Here is a 6,852-nt window from a genome sequence, read left to right as displayed (position 1 = left end):
GCCTATGTGAAGAGAAGTAACTTTAGGAAAAACTTTAATTTTCATGGTCAGAGGTATCATAAAAAAAGCAGAAATTAAAAACATGAAATAGCAGAAATGAGGAGCTCAAGAGAAAAGTTAAACAGATTTAGGAAAATAGAGAAGAAACCATTTAAAAATGATACAATGAGTTCAGGATGTCCAACATATAAGTGAGAGGGGTTCCGGGAAGAAGGAAAAGGAAGGAGAGAGGAGCAGATAGTGCTTATAAGATAAGTTGGGAAATTTGTCCAGAAATAAGGACTATGAATTGATATAAAATGGAAGAAAATAAATCCATTTTAAAGAAATTGGAGAAATATAAGAACTCAGGATACAAAAAGAAAAATTTTACAAGCTTCCAGAGAAGAGAAAAATGAAGCTACATATTATGCATAAAATTGGGATTCAGAATGGCTTGGGACTTCTCAACAAACAACACTGGCAGCAAGAAGAAAATTGGACAATGTCTTTACATTCTTAGTTAAGTAATGAAAAAATCTAAATTTTCAATCCAGCCTAATTAAATATTAAATCTGAAGATAATATAGAAACATTTTAGTTCCCCCCCCCAAAAAAAAAAATCCCGCGAACCATTCTCAGAAAGCTTCTGACTTGGTCTTCCACTTCAATATAGGACTCAAGTGATCCAACGCAGAAGGCAGATACATGCAATTGTATCTTCTCAGGAAGACAATTTCACAAAAGACATAAAAAACAACCAGCCCTGATTTAAGCAACATGGCCTGGGGAACAGACACATTAACGGCTGTCATCACAAGATTCCTTCTGCTCTGGTGAACCTCTATCAGATTCTTATCAACGTGGACCATGTGTTGATGCACTGTCTATTCTCACTTCCAGGCACTGACGGCAACTGAGGACATTCACCCTAATTCCTGAGAACTGGAAGTTGGCCATGACAAGCTCAGAAAAAAAGATCAAACATCTCACTTCCCACCATATCCAGTATCCAGCTTATTTTACAGAGCTGCCAGATGCCAGACTATGGAATTTATCTCTATTTCCCCAAGGTTCATGCATTGTCTTTTCCAATGAATTCACCAAAAGAAACTTTTATGATCTCAAGAGAAAGCTCAAAACCAAACTATGATCGAGACTCCACTCAAGCTATCTTCTGCTGGGATTATCATTCTTATGACAATATGGCTCTTTTTATAAGTGTTGTGCTTCTTAATTTCGACATGTGGACACTTTCATATTTATATGAAAACAATTTAAAAACAGGGAAAAATCACTGAGAAAAGGAGGTGAGATATGAAGTATTCAACATAAGCTCTTAATAAATCATGAGTACAATTGCTATAATTTTATGTAGTCCTTCCATCCCCTGGTATCAGGTTTTTTTGTTTTGTTTTGTTTTGTTTTTTTGTTTTTTTCTGAAATTCAGTTCGGGGGAAAAACTTCTCAAATAGTCATATAATGACCTCATTGTTTAGCATTTGTACAGAAAATGTCCTTTTCTTACTACTAAGGGACACGATGCAAACTTCCGTAAAATGTTAACAATGACAAAAAAAATCTAGTCATATTAATGTTCATAAATAAATTTTAGATTGATTCTAATAAAAATATTTAATGAATAACTTACATAAAGATTTTAGTCCACATTCAAATAATTATGTTCATTTAGGATATACATAGATATGAATTAGACAAAAGATGGGTACCTGGATGGCTAGGTGGGGTAAGCATCCAACTCTTGATTTCAGCTCAGGCCATGATCTCAAGGTGGGAAGATCAAGTCCCACATTGGATTCAGCATGCAGTCTGCTTGAAATTCTCTCCCTCTTCCTTTCTGTTTATGCTCTCTCTAAATAAACAAATAAATACTATCTTGAAGAAAAAAAAAAAAACTAGGCAAAAGATGTAGTACAAAAGCTATCCCAGCAGTCAAGAGATTTTGAATCTCATTCTGAATCTGTCACTACCTAAGTCATCAAGCTTGGTAAGGTCACTTCCCTCAAGGCAGCAGATTTCTTGTCTGTAAGATTAGAACATTGGATGTCTTGTTGGATTGTACCTTGACTAAGGCTGGGAATGACATTTCCCCAGAATCTCTTTCTCTTTATAGTTTAAGGCTAGAGTAGACAGGAGGGACTTGCTTGAGATTTGGAAGGTCAGAGTGTAGCAGGTGTCATTACATTTAGAAGGTCATCTCGATCTGGCATGGTCCTGAGCAGATGCAGAAGTGTCCAGTAGGCCTCGGCCTCCACTCTGCTTACACCTCACCTTCCCCACTTGGCAACCCCGTATCCCATGCCCACTGGTATGGATTTGGCTGCGGTCTTACAGAGCCCTAACTTCGTGAGAGGTGAAGATTTCCATTTAACCCCTTAAAAGCTTCCCCAAATTGTGATCCTAATTCACAGACTAGAAGTGTTTGATATCCTGAATTTCTAAGAAAGCTTATGTTTGTCCACAGAAGCTTTTTCAAGTAATACTTAGAGTAGCACTGGTTCCCTGAGAAATGTGCTGACGAGTTCTACGGCCCCTTCCAAATCTGATTTTCTAGGGTTCTCAGTATGATATTCTATGATCTATGTATATCTCAGTAAATATTAGGAGCAGATTCAAATCTCTTTCTCTATTTGTAGCAGACAACAGGGAAGTTAAGCTCTGTTGTAAATTTGTATGTGACTTCCCAGAACACCTACAGAGTATTGAGTTCTCAGATTTCAAATATATAAGCAATAAAAGGACTTACAGTGACTGCATATGGATTAGGTAGACACACAGGCTCACCTCCACATAATAGTATATATTTAGAGCATAAGTGCTTAAAAAAGAAATTAAATAAGAAATAACAAATGCTCCTATTCATGCTTCTTAAGTATACAAAGATAAAACAGAGACAAAAGATTTGTTCAATGACCAAGACCACAGCTGAGTCCTACCCCCAGCCCCTTCCCGTTAGCCCTCAATTGTTGCAAAAGTATTTCACTTGTATGTAAAGAACAATATCTCAGAAACTATTCTAAGACAATAAATCATGAGAGCTGGTTTGTTCACATTTTTTTCTTTTCTTTTCATTCTTGAGGTAAACCTCCCACAGAGAAAGTTATACCAAGCAAGAGATTCAGCAAAATGAATGAAAGTATATTTATGTCACTCATGGATTACTTTTCTGTGGCACAGTCCCAATCAATAGCCCTGAAGGAAAAACAAAAAACAAAAAAACAAAAAACAAAAAGCAAAAAAAGTGTGTGTGTGTGTGTATTTGTGTAGTGTATGGTTCCTTAACTTCATAATTGCAGCTGTTCAAACATTTATCATTTTATGTTACAAAATAAGGAATTTACTGAAGCACAGAGAAGCAGTATAGTTTTCCATCAGTTTAGCATTGGTCTCGGGATTTAAGCAAAATAAATTAAGAATGCACATGGCTTTCACATAAACTAGTTTGGCGTCTTAAAATCAATTCCAAAATTATTCTACCTTTGCTCCCTCCTGCTGAAAGCATTACCAATTCATCTTTGCTTCCCACATTAATTATAAAAGTTAATATTGGCATATTATGTTACAGTTTAGAAAATGCTTTTGTGTACACAAAATAGATCATCCAGGTGTAATAGGAAAATACTCTGGCTTTGGAGTCCAAGGATCCTTACTATCTGTGCAGCTGAGTGGATGGGACAGAGGTGGGGACTCACTGCTGTTTTGTAAAGCTTAGATAAGATTATGGATGTGAAGGTGATTTGTGAAAGATCTGGAATGAAATAAATAAAGAGAATTAAATCAATTTACATTACATAGATGAGGAACAGCTACTAAACGATTCACCCAGAATTATATAGAGGTGTATGAGGACCAGAAGTCCAAAGTCTACACTACTAATATAATATTCTTTCCACTCCATTTCACTGCCTCTCATTTGTTAGTTTTGTTTAAAAACAAAAATTGTTCTGGTTTGTTTGTTTTAGTAGGGACTACATCATTTCATGTAGAAATTTAACGGGAAGCAACATATTTTAAAGATTCAAATGGAGATTGCTATCCAAACATTTTTTTAAAAGATTTCATTTATTTATTTAACACAGAGAGAGAGCACACCTAGCAAAGGGAACAGAAGGCAGAGGGAGAGGGAGAAGCAGGATCCCCCCACTGAGAAGGGAACCTGATGTGGGGCTCAATCCCAGGACCCTGGTATCATGACCCTGAGCCAAAGGCAGACAGTTAACCGACTGGGTCACCCAGGTGTCCCACAATCCAAACTTTCTGAGTTTAAATCTGAGCTCTTTCACTACCTTTGTGTCTGAGTACACTAATTAACCTCTCTGTGCCTCAATGTTGTCATCCTCAGAAACAGGATAAAATTAGCATCAATATCATAGGACTGTTTTAAAGATTCTAAGATTTAGCTCTTGTAGAGCCCTGAGAATAGTGCTTAGTACATAAGAAGCATACAGTAAATGTTAGCAATTTTTCTGCAAACAATCCTGTAGATGCACTATGTTGATGCAATCTATTATACCAGACTAATCATCAATAGTCACAGCAATATGACTGGTATCCTGGTATCCTGAAGAGCACTGGGGATGAGGGAAGGAAAACACATGCAGGATGATGCTGACTTCATTATCAGAGCCAGAGAAGAATTTCTAAGATGTTCTAGTTTCAAAATGAGCAACACCATTCATTGCCAGAAAATCCAGAATTCATGGAACAACCATAACTGAATAAAAGTATGCATTACTAAAAAAAAAAAAAAAAAAAGTATGCATTACTTATTTGCTATTTTTTCAGCAAAGTCGTAGGATTCTTGAAAGAGCTAGCAATGACTAGAAATTGTAAAGATAAATAATACTGAGAGTTATTTACCAGCTCAAATAGGAGTCCATTGATAGTAAATGCTGTATACCAGAAGCACAAATCCTGGAATATTAGGGTGGGAAGGGAATTTAGGCTTGCGTTGCTCAAACCAACCCTCATCCCATCTAATAAATACCTTTCTTTTCCAGTATCACCTAGAAGTAATCTTCCAGGCGCCATTTAACATTTCAAAGGACAGGAAAATTCTCACCTTTCAAGGAAACTGTCTTACTACCTGATACTAACAGATTTTTAGAAAATTTCTCTTTGAACATAATTTTGTTTCATACTAACTTTTATCAACAGAAATTCATTCTGGTCCAAAGAGTATAATAATATTTTATAAACAAGAAGACTGCATATTTTATAAACAGACTACAAAACTTAGGTTATTATTAGTAAGTATTCTAAAATAAGTTGTATTGGGGTGTCATAAGATGGTCCTGACCATTGTGGCCCTAAATATAGTAATCTGAAGCTTCTTATCATCGTCTTGTGCTTTTCCCAGTAGACATGATGCATATTTGCCCATATTTTTGATCAAATATCACATGTCCAATTTACAGCTTTCATAAATGAATATAGTTTGAATAGACATTTATTTCCTCCTGATCAAATTCATTTGTTGACTACATATTTGTTCCTGTTTTATCTCATTCTGATTTGCATTTCCAGTACTGTTGGAGGGGATTATCAAGATGACATGACCAGTAGTTGACCCATCAGCTGGACCCAGCAATCAGAGGCTCCTTACCCTCTCTCCTATCCTTGGAATGTATACTCTGCCCATTGTTTCCATAACTGGAGCCATTTCAAGGATGGAACCTCAAGAGAATAATGTATTGTTGAGACTATCTGGACTGCATATGACTGAACCATGTTAAAGCTTCTATATAAACTTTTAAGATTCTAGCAGGTTGGTGCAGAGACTTATTTGTCTTGTGACCACCCAAGACAAGCCTTATATGTAAGTGTTCTCGCTTATTAAAACTGCCACTTACTAGTCTAGAGTGGTCTTCCTTTTCCTTTGGATTCTCCTTGCCCTCAGTGGATGGGGGCCAGTTTTAGATTTCACCCAGGGAGCTTCTAAAGTTGCAAGTCATTCAGGAGACCTTAGAAATAGGTCTTGGGAAAGAGGCATCTATAGGGGAAACTCCAGGTTGGACACTACAGCTGTGTGGGGAAGAATGGCTTGTATGTCAGATGCTTGGGGTTGTTGTATGAATATGAGACACCCCCCCAAATGCTGGCTGGTCTAAAGTATTTGACTGAGGAATTGTTCATAGCAGTAAAGAAGGGAAACACATGGCTGCCACAGTAGGATGACCTCTAAAGTAGGCAGCATGATTAGCTACTGATGTCCAACTAGAGATGGAAGCTTGAGTTAGAAAGTTGGAAGATGAGCTGAGGTTATAGAAGGAAGTGTCTACCATTCTGCTAGCTTCCAGGCTGGCAGACAAGGTAGGTGGTTGAAGAGCAGGATGATATGTTGGAGACTTTAGCATGACAATTTTCATGGCTAGGAGTGGGTGAACTGCCAAGGATTAAGACTTGGGGGCTTGTGACAAAACCTGATTGGGATACTAAAGGGTGGAATCCTTGGGAAAGTGGGGAGAGCCAAAAGGAGTGTGTTGTGGTGGTTGACAGTGAAACAGACAAAGCTTCCTGTGCCCATGACATCTGACCTGTTACGCTAAGGAAAAATTTAAATAGTAATTACCCAAGGCTTCTGATAATAGAGAAATATACCCCAAAAGTCTTAGGAGAAAATCTTGCATTCTTTCTCTCTCCCTTGAAAATGTAAATCATAGCATGTCTTTGAAATGCAAATAACCCAGGAGATAACTAAAACCCTACCCACAGAGACCAAGGAAAATAAAAGGGGGAAAGAGGCTTCTAGAATACTGGCAGCTTAGAAGCTCCCTTGCCCAAAATGTAGTCTACAGCCTCCAGAAACTACTTGTCAAGGACAAATACAAATGTTAAAAGTCTTCTCCACAA

This window comes from Canis lupus, chromosome 34 (genome assembly GCF_003254725.2).
Source record: "Canis lupus dingo isolate Sandy chromosome 34, ASM325472v2, whole genome shotgun sequence".
NCBI classification, from domain to species: Eukaryota; Metazoa; Chordata; class Mammalia; order Carnivora; family Canidae; genus Canis; species Canis lupus.
The sequence above is the reverse complement of the archived record's forward strand: the minus strand, read 5'-3'. Positions refer to the sequence as shown.